This window comes from Carettochelys insculpta, chromosome 3 (assembly GCF_033958435.1).
Source record: "Carettochelys insculpta isolate YL-2023 chromosome 3, ASM3395843v1, whole genome shotgun sequence".
NCBI classification, from domain to species: domain Eukaryota; kingdom Metazoa; phylum Chordata; order Testudines; family Carettochelyidae; genus Carettochelys; species Carettochelys insculpta.
Window position 1 is genome coordinate 52,799,693 of NC_134139.1, and position 13,833 is coordinate 52,813,525.

The following is a 13,833-nucleotide window of genomic DNA, read 5'->3' on the forward strand; positions in this document are numbered from 1 at the left end:
TGTTCTTTTTGTGCCTCACTGCCATCACAGAAGTGTTCTCTGCAGTTATGTTCCCGAGCCTCTTGCTTTACATGAGCCGCACCTTCCCTTGGGAGACTACTCCACAGCCTAATTGATTTCACCATTAGGAATCTATTACTAGTAAACAGTCTCAATCAGTGTTTCCCAAACTAATTTAACCATGGAGCACTTTTGGGCTTGGAATACAGAACACATATTTGCTGGTCCATGGGGTTGGGGAGGAGGGTTTCATACTGAAAAATTGCTGCACATAATGCTCAGAAGTTGATTTAAAAGAAGTAAGGGGTTTTTTTAGATATCTTATTTTACAAAGAAAAACATAAAGAAAAGAAAATAATCTGAATGAACTAACGTCCTTCTGATAAGAGGACAGTTAGGAAGCCTATAATTAAGTATAAAAATTAAGTACAAACACAAAACAAACATCAGTGTAAAAGACGAAAGAAGGCTGGTTAGTGCTGTTCTTTAAAAAAAAAATAAAAAAACCTAGAAAGGACAATATTTTTCAGAATAGAGCAGTCCTTTCTTAAAGCTTAAAACATTTTTATGAAAAAGAAATGCAAAACAAATTAGGTATGGAAAACATTTTAAAATTTTGTCTTTATAAATTTATGTGTACAGAAAACTACTGGAAAATAAAAATACATACCATTTGACTGTTTTAATGGGAAGAGTGTTTTTGAATCTTTTGATCACAAATCCTCTTGCTATTAGGAACAATGCAGAAGAGTTGGATCCTCATATCAGGTGCAGCATCAAGTCTATTCCTGTATTTTGTTTTCATTGCAGTGTAATGCAAAAATCAGGTTTCACATAGGTATGTTGTTACAAAGGGAAGAAGTTCTCAAACTCTATGTTTCACCACATTCGGTACTCTGCAATTAGACTGCTCCAAAACTTATTTAGTGGAAGTTTGTTAAACTCTGTTTCAGTTGAGAGTCTGAAATCAAGTCAATCAGACTCACATAATCTTGCACTACAAAGCCATCTGGTTTGACTGTAATTGCGGATGGGTTCTGAACCCCAGCCTTATCGTCTTTTGGTGAAGGGAAGTATTCTAAGAGAGTAGAGTGCAAGTCAGGCAGGTACTGTGCAATGACACTGCAAATATCCTCATTGACTCTTTTAGAATTCATTGCAATCAGAAAGTCACTTAGCACAGGAAAACAGTCAAAGTTCTTTTCTTCTACAGATGGGGTCCAAAGTTCCAGTTTCCTTTACAATGACCAAATTTTCTCCCTGGTGGTAAAAATGGTCACACTTTTTCCTTGCAGTGACAGATTGGTATCATTTAATTCTGTAAAAATATTTGAAAGATATGAAAGTCTCAGCAGCCAAGATGAACTTGTCAAACAGTTAGACAATTGAAACTTGGAATCCAAGAAAACCCATAGTTTATGATGAAGCTCAAAGTCTTACAAGCACTTTGCCTTGCGATACCCAACTCACCTCCGTGTGCAGGAGAAGCAAATACATACATCACTTCATATTTAATATTTTAGAAGGAAAAATATTGCTAGCATCGAACTTTTTTCGTGGAACACCTATTCATATTGCATGCAACATCAGTGTTCCAGGGAACCCAGTTTGGGAAATGCTGCACCACAGTATTGACGATTCCTATTGACAATTGACTGCTAACAGCAGCATCTTAGCAGAGCACCATACGTATATGTAGCAAGCTTCAAATAAAGATTTAATGCTCTAGGCTGTGCATTGCCCCAGGGCCTGGCAATTCAAAGGGGCCCACAGCTCTCGGCTGCTGCTACTGCCAGGACCTGCGCCTTTGGCCTGACCTCCATCAGCACAGGGGTTAGAGAAAGGGATGGCAGAGTCCCACTCCACCAACCCTCTACTGGTATGGAGTGCAAGTCCTTCACCACTGTTGTAACTTAGAGCCGTTGTGCAGCAGCTCTACACAGAGTCACAGGCAAGGCTGGGGCTGAGTTTGGGACACAGTTTCCTTCCTGATCCCCAGTACAGAGAGAACAAATGTGTCCCATAGACTAAATAGGACAGGCCAGATTGCTAGCGTCAGGTTTGCCATGAATAGGCCAGACTCCTGCACTCCTTCGGTGGCTCAGAGATTGTTTTCTTTATGGGTGGCACTAAAAAGGTGTTCGGTTCCTGGCTCTGTCACTTCCTGTATGAACTGGGACAGCAGCGTCTCCACTGACTCAATGGCAGGAGGAGGGTGCTGGGACTTCCATATCCACCAAGCATTTGTGAGGGTTGCTGGTTCAGCATCAGTCAAGCAGGCTGAGATCCTTCGACGAGAAGTTGGACATTACAGTGGCCGCCTGGGGCTACCTGCAAATTTCATGCTTGTCCAAACTGCCCCATTGCCTGCCTGGCACTAAGTTAGTGCAGGTCACTTTTAATTTCGGCTGCACTGAAAAACAAGCAGTGAAATCAATCTTAGCCCAGTCCAGGGGTCAGCAAACATTTTACGTCAAGCCTCACTCTTCGACCTTGCAATTCGTCCTTCCCCCACCCCCAACCTGTCTAATGTCATCCAAACTGATGGACATTTCAGTTAAATTCATATGAAGGAAAAAGCCCTTTGTGGCATGTGTAAGATAATAAATATGTAGCATGCACAAACTTTATGAATCGGTATATAAATGTACACGTGCACACATAACTAACATATTTCAATTTTTTTCATGAGCTGGATGTGCCTGACACCCAGCAGCCAATTGTTCTGTGCCCCCTTTCTGAAATGTCATGCCCCCCAAAGGGGCCCAACCCCCACTTTGCACACCCGTGGCCTAGTGGAATAGACAAAGGAAGGTGCAGGCGATGTGTTTTCAAATGCTGGAGAAAGCATTTCACTGAAGAGGTTAGGGAAGAGCAGGGGGAACCCTGCAAACAAACAAACACTTAACAGTGTCCATGTATGATACTTGAGCTGTACTGATTCCCTTTCCGTCAAGCTGGCAGTCACTCACTCACTCACTCACTCATTCATTCAATCAACTTAGAGACCTGATGGTCCTCTTCCAAAAATGAGTTCTCCTGCTCATGCACAGAGTGGAAAGGTACCTCCGAACCTGGCCTCCTTCCAGAAATGCCGGCTTGACTGAGTCATTAGTTAGGTAAACGTGACAGGAAGACATAGACAGCGTAAAATATTCAGAAAGCCAGTGTGGCATCACATCAAATCATTATATTCCCCAGTATGGCACACAGAGCCTGGAAGGTGCTTGTAAGGATATTTAATTAAGCAAATCTCTGTTTATCAAGATTGCCTAATGCAAATCAAAAGCCAAAGGGCCAACAGCTGGGAAAATGTTAGTTTCACACATGGAATTAGCACAGTGGAGAATTTAAACATGGGCTCTGCGTCCAGAAGGCCATTGCCTGATAGTGCTTAGAGCAGGGGACTAGCAGTAAGGACAGTGCTATGTTCCAGTCCCATCACGGGTACTTGGAGCTATGGAGAAATAAACTGAGGCTAACGGGAGGCTTACGTGTATGTCATGAAACGTAACTGATCTTTAAAAACATTAAAGAGGACAAAGAGTCCAGTAATTAAGTCAGTGGCCTGGGACTTGGGACACTGTAATTCCTGGCTCTTACATACCCTCTTGTGTGACACTGGGCAAGTCGATGAGTTTCGTTGTGGAACAAGTATCAGAGAGGCAGCCATGTTAGTCTGTAGCGTCGCGAACAACAAGAAGTCTTGTGGCACCTTATAGATGAACAGATATTTTGGAGCATGAGCTTTCATGGGCAAAGACCCGCTTCGTCAGATGCATGAGTGGGGGGGGTTCAGGGGGGTATTTAAAGAGTGGGGTCCCGGTAAGAGGGAGGGCCAGAGCTGACAAGGTCTATTCAGCAAGGTGGAAATGGCCCAGTATCAACAGCACTTATCAACAGAGGAAAAAACAAGTCAGATCAGACAGGGGGATGTGAGCCATTGTCAGAGATATTAGCACCCAGATCCCCAGCTATCTAAACTAATGAGCTTGCTAGCTCTTTGAGGCAGGATGGCCCCTTGCTATTGCACATCACCTCACCTGCCAGGACTTGGAGCCACTACCGTATAAAAGTAAAAACTCGTACGAGCTCCTTTGATGAAAGGTGTCATGACTATATTTCCACTATACTTGTCCATTGGGAGAAGACAGAATCACAGGTCATTCCAAGTACCCCAGGGCTGAACTGTAGGTACAAGAGCACCTGGGCACTTTCCGACTGCGACTAAATGAACCTGGAGATGATGCTGTTATATTGCACGTTTCTTGGGATTTGGGAGTGCCTTACATGGCAAGAGAAAGACGTTTAGTGTCATCTTTCTTCCTGAAAACACCTACTAAGGCTATGGAAGTATTTAAGGTCACACACATACATCAACTGATGGCATGCGCACTTGCAAGAAAAGTGCAGGATTTGCTGAATGCTTAAGAAGACTGGAAGTCCCATTCCGGATAAGACTGATGGATTCTTCTTGTGCAGGGTCCTGTCTCTGACCAGTGGCCAGCATCAAAGAAAGGTGAAAGATGCCCAAAGCATGGCAGTAATAGAGCAACTGAGAGCACTGGTAGGGTGATGATGTCAATGCCACAGCACCTGGTGCTCTACATCTCAGGCACATCCAAGTGGCAAGCCTGTAGATGGTATTTCTGCTAAAGAAGACAGGCTGCTAAGAAACCTAAAGAGAAATAACAACGAAAGGTCCTGTGGCACCTTCGTTGCTGTTACAGATCCAGACTAACACAGCTACCCCTCCGATAAAGAGAAATAGTAGATTCCTTCTTTAGGCTGTCGTGCTACTGCATATGATTCATCTCCTTCAGGGATTGCAACAGCCTTTCACTGCGAGTACACATGGAGATTGATTTGTGCCATCTGTACTCTTTTCTCCTAACCTTGTTGACAGGACTCTCTTCAGCATCCTACATCTTGCTATGAATTAATCTAGTGTAGCAGGGCCTCTCATGTTCCTGGGCCCCAGGCCCTTGTTCTGTCCACAAACAAAATGCAGACCACTCCAGTGCCAGATGTGAAAGTCCTACCACCTTCTCTGTAGAGTTCATCACAATAACCCCTCTGGTTACCCAACTACAAGGGATCAGAGCCCTGCATTCCCTGGCTCCTTCCCTTCTCTCTAGCATTCCTGCACGCCCCTTCTACACTCTACCAGCTGCTTTATATAAAACGCTCTGCTTTGGAGGGTTCATATCTGCCAGCCGGCAGGCCTGGGTTTGCTCAGTCAGCTCCCATCACCTCCTTTGTGCGGGGCTGCCATGACAGAGCTCTGGCTCAGGGTTTCTGGCCACTAGTCTGTCATGCTGGGCAAACTAGGGGTTTCTGTCTGCTTATGTCCTCCCACTATGTTGGGAATGCCCTATGACCTATGAAGACAAGGTAGGTAAGATAATATCTTTTCCTGAACCAAATTTTATTGGAGAGAGAGAGAGAGAGAAACTTTTGAGTTTGTCTCTTTCACCAAAAGAAAAGGGCCCAATAAAAAATATTGCCTCATGAATCTTGTCTCTCTAATACTCTGGGACCAAAATGGCTGCAACTACACTGCATACTATAATAGACAGTAATTTTGACAGCTGCTCAGACTAGTTGGAAGGAACAAGATGAAGTGAGAAGTCTGTTTACCTTGAGGCTTAAGGCCCATAATCCAGTTATGCAGCTTCTGCCAGGCTCAGCGGTATGAGCGTATGCCCTGGCCGAGAAAACCAAACAGGCGTTGTTATCCCTTGAGAGGCTATAAGGAGAACGACTGAGGAGAGCGCTGTGGCCAGATGCAGCCCTGTAACAGGTGAATCGGGGTCTTCTCAAAGTAGATTGCTGAAAACCTGCAAACAGCAATACACGGGTGAGAAGACAAAACATTCAGGGATCCAGGGAATTGCCAGGTGGAAGACATGGCACTAGCCGCGATGCAGCGTTTATACAAGGAAATGGATGAGCCTAGAACATAGTTTTGACCAGCAGCTAGGCAGAAGGTAAAGCCACCGAAGCTAGGGCAAGCCTCTGCTCAAAGTGCTGCCCGGAATAGGAGCATTATGAACCCCTGAGGAACACAATGCTTTATCTGGCTAAGGCTCAGATGACCCTGCCCCTGCCTTGCTTAATAAGGGCCTGCTCCAAAGTCAATGGAACGACGCCCATGAGCTTTAGTGGAATTTGGACCAGGTCTTTCAACTCACTGCTGTCTGTGGAGCAATGACGAAGCCAAACTGCAGGCAGTGGCTCTCAGTTGCAGGGGCATTTCTACTACATAGTGGTGAGCAGTATCACCTGTGTTCAACTTATTTCCCACACAGAAAGGCACTCAGGGTTGGGCCTGTAAGAGCTTTGGTGGGGAATCATAGAACACTAGAACTGGAAGGGACCTAAAGAGGCAATCGAGTCCAGCCCCCTGTCCTCACAGCAGGACCAAGCACTGTCTAGACCATCCTCAATATATGTCTATCTAATCTGTTCTTAAATATCTCCAGTGATGAAGATTCCACAATCTCTTTAAGGTAGTTTATTCCCATGTTTAACCGTACTGGCAGTTAGGAAGTTTTTCCTAATGTCCAACCTACATCGCTCTTGCTGCAGTTTAAGACCATTGCTCCTTGTCCTATCCTCAAAGGCCAAGGAGAACAATTTTTCTCCCTCCTCCTTCTAAACCTCTTTGAGGGACACTAACATGTCCCCTCTAAGTCTTCCCTTTTCTAAACTAAACATGCCCAGTTCTTTCAATCTTCCCTCATAGGTCATTTTCTCTAGACCCTTAATCATTCTTGTTACTCTTTTCTGGACCTTCACCAATTTCTCCACATCTTTCTTGAAATGTGGTGTGCAGACCTGGACACAATACTCCAATTCAGGCCTAAAGAGCACTCAGTAGAGCAGAAGAATGACTTCCTGTGTCTTGCTTTCAACACGCCTGTTAATACATCCCAGAATCATGTTGGCTTTTTCTGCTAGAGCATCACACTGTTGACTCATATTTAGCTTGTGGTCCACTATGACCCGTAAATCCCTTTCTGCAGCACTCCTTCCTAGACAGCTGCTTCCCATTCTGTATGTATGAAGCTGATTGGTCCTTCCTAAGTGGAGCACTTTGCATTTGTCCTTCTTAAATTTCATCCTGTTTACCTCAGACCATTTCTCCAGTTTGTCCAGATCATTTTGAATCCTGACCCTATCCTCCCAAGCAGTTGCATCTCCCGCCAGCTTGGTATCACCTGCAAACCTAATAAGCATACTATCTATGCCAGTACCTAAATTGTTGATGTAGCTATTGAACAGACCATCTAGTGGGAAGCAAATAATTATCTCTATTTACCATTCGGTAGTGCTGGAGATGATGACAGCTCCTAGGAGCTCCAGTCATGCTCTGGGATCCTACTGGACTAGCTGTTACACAAACAGAACAGAAAGCACCTGCCCCTTTTTTTCATTTTTAAACTGGCTTGGACAGTTTCTTGTACCTGAAATGTTGTCCTCCAAATTTCCAAGTATTGTGCATACGCAGCCGCATTCCTAGACCCAATTCTGCCTTGGAGTATACTTGGTCAAGCCCACTGGCCTCCAGGTTGTGACAGAAAGCAGAATCAGGGCCCCAAGAGTCCTTTGTGACTCTTTGCTGATCTTCTAAATCTCTGTATACACCACTCTAGGTTCTTCATCCTTTGGAGCTCAAGCACCACTTAACTAATTGTAACATCCCGCCCCGACGGGGTGACAAGCCAAAGAGTGTATTCATTAAAGATGGTTCTGGTTTGGTTATGAGGCCATGCGAAGCCGTTCATTGCAGATGTGCAGTGAGGTGCTTGAAGCACAGATGGAGATATATTATACTACCATTTGGGTAGGTACCTGTTGCAGCCCAAATGGCATTACCTACCGCAAATGCTCCCTGGGGGATACAAAAGAAAAGACTTCAACCCAAACCAAGTAGGACTCACACACAATCTTTTTTTTTTCCTCTTTTCTCTCTCTTTTTGTGTTTTTTGTCTGTGACAAATCAGTCCTGCCTTGTGAGTTTCAGAGTGGAATGATCAGTGGGGACTCCCGCCCATCTGTGATTGCTATTTATAATTACTACCCAACAGAACAATATTTGTGCTAGGTGCTGTACAAACTCTGTGAGAGTGTCCCTGCTCCAGATCGAACTCAGACAAGCGAGATTAGGACACAGTCATGCAGCAAAGCCATAAGTAGAGTTGGATATTGCCCCTCCTGTCCCAAGAGGGAAGATGAGCCGGTGCTTAGGGCTATAGCCTATGAGTTGGAAGCCCCTGGGTCAATGCCTTGCTCTGATACAGACTTCTGTGTGTCCATGGGCAAGTCATAGGCCCTCTCCGTGCCTCATTGCCCCATCCGTACAATGGAGGTTACAGCTCTGCCCTCTCTCCCAGGGGCACATTGAGGATACAGGCATGAAGCCTGTGAGTTGCTCAGAGTCTGTGGTGACAGGGGCCATGATAAAGCTCTTAAATATCAGCCCAGCCCAATGCCCACAAGCCCATCACCCTCCCTGTGGGAGTCTAATGCCATCCTTGGCTGCTTCATAAGGTATGAAGATCCCGACAAGCAGTATTAACCGTGACGCTGTGTCTGAGGTGCTCGTCTCCCCTCGCTTTGCAGGAACCTCCTGCTCTGCTACTTCAGCTCTGCTTTGCCAGTGCACCTTCCAGAGAAAGGGTGGAGTATTGCAGGCGGCGGTTCAGGCCTGCTTAGGCTCCCAGAACCTGTAGTGCCCTGCCATCATGGGCCCACGCTGCGCACCAGTCATATACGGGCTAGTCCAGCACCACTGACGTCAGGCCCCACTTGCTGTTGCTAGGGCAGCCCTCAGCACAGCTTCTGAGCAAGGCAGCCTATATTCACATCGATTCCCAGGGCTGCTGAAGGCACTCAGCACCCGCCAGGCTCAACCTGTGCTCAGGCCTGCAGCCCTCTCCCCAGCCCCTTCGCTGCACAGCTCCCTTTGTTATGCATCACCACTGACACGTAGGACCCAGTCCTGCGGGGTTTCCAGCATCCTTCTCTTTCCCTTGACATCCACAGGCTTTGAGGCCGCGCATCATCGCATGAGATCAGGCTCATGAGACCTGATCCTTTTCCACTGGAGTCTTTAAGCTTGATCCTATGGCCTCCAGTGGACGAGCAGAGTTGGCCCAGAGGGACTAAAGTGAAGGCTTCAGCCAAAAGTAGCCGCAGAAGCTGTTCTGTAGGGTGCCTGTTTCTTGGGCGGTGTAATTTATTCTGAGGAAGAGCTGGGCTGGGCAGTGTCTGGCCGCACTTTCTCCAGCCTCGCTGTCGATAACTGAGGTTGTTCTCTCCGCCCTTCCCCATCCCTCCCTCCATTCTTTCCTGGCATGAACTCAAGAGTCATGGTTCCTTCCTGCCACAGCTGCTGAAACTGCCTTTTATTTTTAAGTCCCAGGCTACCAAAGAACCACCTTTATCGTTCGCCTGCAGGCCCTGCAGCTTTGTGTCTCGGACTGCAGCAAGGACGGGTCGTCAAAAGAGAGGTGACAGGCACGAGGGCAGAGGGAGAAGCAGCTGAACGGGGAACGCACTGCTGCTCCTGCCCCTCCACCATTTCCTTCTGCAACAAAATGTGAATTCCCAGAGGATGCGTCACTCCTTATGGAGGGGGTCTGTCCTCAGCAATGAGCATTGCCAGCCTGTTCCTCTCCCCTGCGAAAGAGTGCATGGAGAAGAACATGTCCTCAGCAGAGCACTGTGGCAATAAGCAGATTGTCTCCTAGTACTTAAAAAAAATAAAAATAAAAATAAAAATGTGGTTAATAAAATTCCGGCAGGGGAAAGGGATTAGTGCCTGTGCAATTTTATTTTCTGTTTCTAGGCTGACTTTCGATAATCCCCTTTTTTAATTTTGCAGCCTATGCACTGAGGCAGGACTTCTGTTGCGAGGACAGGCTACCTTCCTTTCCACGGCACAGGTGCAAGGAAATGTATGCGAGAATGGGGTGCTGGTGAATGATTGGCTCCAGAACCAATCTAGCCCCAAAGTCAGGGTCTTTGGAACTGGGGTTTTGGTTCAGCCCTGGTATACAGAGCTAATGGCTAGCCACAAGGTTTAGATCCTGAGTGCAGGCAGACATTCATATCTGGTGGCTGGTTTGGGACCAAATGAGTCTATCTCCCTGTCTTGCATTCGCAATATGGCTGAATTAAGAACAAACAGGTTTTTGGAGCTGCAAAATTGGCTTCCAAAATTCATGACAAAGGCTTCTGTGTAAATTTTATCCTACCTCCTGCTCAGCGTTATTGTGTGAGAGCATAGCGCCAATGCCCCACTGCATTCTTGGCCTTTTCCTTCTGGCTGCGGCCAGAATCAGGGCTCCCCAGGTCTGCATGTAAAAGGACACATTTGATCCCTAATTTCCTTTCTATGACTCTAGGGTGAAGGGTCAGGGAGGCCTCTGATTTCATCCAAACCATCCATTTGTCTTAATTTTAATCTATGGAATTTATATAACGCCAGTGGCCCCTGGAGGAGAGACACACTCCTCACTGCTCTTCTGTTTTCTGCACATTTATTCCCCTTTTAACCCTTCCTGCATGATGCTTGCTCAGCGATCGCTCACTTGGCTATAAGACAGATGGAACATTTGCTGTGGTCAGCCTAGACACATGCGTAGAAATACACTCACCGTGCTAAAACTAAGGGTGGCTGAGCTTATAGCTGAGGAAAGAATATTGCGCTGTGTTACCGGGTGGGAGCAAAATGTCGCTGTTCAGGACAACGATCGTAACTGGCTTTGGGCCTGTCTGCTGTATTCTAGAATTGTCCGAAGCTGTGCCTGTGAGTAACCTCAAAGCGCTGAAGGTAAGGCAGTATGTGGGCCCTTTATTCTGAGTCTGTGGTGGTCTAATTCATGAACTGCCTTTTTCTCAACTTCCTGAAAAGGCTGGAATTTGGCTCACTAGTGGGGTATAGCGTAGGGACAGCTCTAACATTACCCCTAGCAGAGCAGCCACCCTAGTTATCTTCAGTCACTGCAATGACTGAGCCTTTTGGTCCTCCTTCCCTATTCTCTTGCACCTGTGTAATGCTGACAAGTGGAGCCAAACCTGGGACCTCTGGAGCTTAGCCCAAGAGACTGCTGCTTGAGTTAAAAGCTAGCTCCCTCTCAGCTAAAATGTTAAGGGGAATCATTCTCTCAGTGTGAGAGGTAAGTGCCACCAAACAGGACAATGAACACAGCCAGCAGGTGTGTGCGTTACAGTTGCATGTGTTCTGTTGTCCTTCCTTTCTTTCTTGAGAACGCCAGGCTCCATCAGTGACAAAGGCAATGTCTATACTAGACCAAGAAAGTCAACTGCAGATGCACCATTCTAGCTACAACAATTGCGTAGCTAAAACTGACATACCTGCACTCGGCTAACTTGTCTGTCTATACAGGGGAAGGTCGACATAAGAGTTTCTTCCTCTGACCTCCCTTATCACGAGGAGTACAGGGGTTGACTGCAACCCCCGAAGAGCTCAATTTTGCACAGCCAGACTAGATGCACAAAATCCAGTTCCAGACAATCAACCCTGAGCGGGTTGCTCTTCTGCGGTAGTGTAGTTAAGCCCAAAGGCATCTGGCCATGTCTTGGAGGTATCTGTGGCCACTGGGTCTCCCAACCTGCCCATAGGGCTGCAGATGGCCCAGACCTGAACTTCCAAAAGGCCTGCAGAATACTGTGCTAATGCTAGGTCACTGCATTGGTAGTGGTGTTTGTGTGACTGACAAAGGGCTTAAAAAACTACAAAGCTGCTGCTCTCTTGCCTGTTACACAGGGATTACACAGCCATGAAGAGAAACCCTGGTAAAGGCCATTCTAATTTGAATAGAAGCTGGGTGAAAGCTTTTTTGTAGGAGAAGATGCATAATCTGCTGCCATTTTCTTCTTTAGCTCAGGTGATAGAGGCCCATGTTCTTGATGCGAAGTTTCCAGGTTCTGGGGCCAGCTGAACAGAATGCGGGGATGGCGGAAGCAAAGTAGGTGTTGTGACGTAGCATTAAATGAATTTCTCTTCCCCTCCTTTATCAGAAATGCTTTCCCCTAGGAATCCCTTGATTAATTCATATTGAAATTGACAAATCAAAGAAGTAAATGCACTAAATTCAATAGAAACAGATGAAAATAAAATTATGCATGGTCTGATGCCAGACAGCGATGTCACAGAACAAAATGACTGCAGAAAAATAGGACCTTGTCCTGGAGGAGCCTTCATTAAGATGTGCTGAGGGTATTATTAAGTAAAAGAACATTGATTTTGTTTGAAAGATTTGGCCACTCATATTAAATATAATCTCAGTAATGTAATCTTAGTAGTTGCTTTAAATGTCAGCCTCATTTAGCTACATCTGCTTGCTAGGACTGCTGCTCTGAAATGAGAACCAAAGCCTCGTTCTCCATCAATAATCGTACCCCATAAGCCGTTTGAAAGACCGTAACTGCACAGGAAAAAAAACCAAATGAATTCATTTCCTATGGCTGTTCCTGGTGCAAATACACACTGATAGATTAAAGACACAGTGTGTAAAATGTGACATTAACAGAACTAAATTTCAACTATTGTAGCCATAGCCAGTGCAAAGGTGATTTCAGATGCAGCAATCAGCATGATCCAAAGTATTTTGCCTATATGTAAATTACATTTGACTGAACACTGAGCAGGATTGTCTGCTGTTATAATGGGTGTGGCTCTGTTGACTTTACCTTGATTCACCACTTGCAACAGCAGTTTTGATCTATTATAATTGGAGATGGACTTGGACTAAATATCACCATACCAACACCTCTTACATTTGGAGGATTGCAAATGACAGTCTCAAGTGCACATCAACATTTCATGAATAGTCCTTATGTCTGCACCAGATCAAGCTAACCTCACCATCAAAGCAGCCTCTGATTCTGGGATGCCTGATAGCTACAGCCAGACCCACTAGACCACACACGTACTGACAGACTGACTAGCTCAAGACCGACCCAACCAATGGACATTTTGGAAGGTTCAGATGAATGCACTGTGTTTGTAAAGGTGTCACCTCCTCTACCTTTTGGCATTGTAGACCATTGGCTTTCCCGTACGTCACCTTGTGACTGTTGTCTAGTTGCTCTTATTGTGAGCCATCCTCTGGTTTATTACGGCTACAGCTACACTTACAAAAAACTTCAAAATGGCCATACTAATGGCCAAATTGAAGAATACTAATGAAGCTCTGAAATTTATATTCAGCGCCTCATTAGCATGCCCCCAAGTACGGCACTTTGAAAGTGCCACTGTTTGCTCGCCCACGGCTCATCTACATGGGGGTCCTTCTTGAAAGGACCCACCAACATCGAAATCCAGAATAAGGGGATTTCAATGTTGGCGAGTCCTTTCGAAAAGGACTCCCGTGTAGATGAGCCGTGGGTGAGCGAACAGCAGCACTTCCCGGTGGCATGCTAATGAGGCGCTGAATATTCATTTCAGCGCCTCATTAGTATTCTTCAATTTGGCCATTAGCATGGCCATTTCGAAGTTTTTTTGTAAGTGTAGACAAGGCCTAAGTGTAGCAGATATTCCTGCTCCCCACCTTCCTCAGACAACAGTTGCACCATTGTGCCTCACTTGGGAGGGCATGCTATTCAGTGCTCAACAGCAACATTTCTGGAAACTGAAGGAGCAAATCTGATAGGATTCAAAGAGAACTCCATTCAGTCAGTCTCAACTAGGGGCAGGCTGGGAACAAGATCCCAGGGCCATCCACGTGGAAGACAGTGGGAAAGAGCTGAGAGTCCATCAGTGATACAAGGGACACCTTGTCTCACTAGGAAGATTCT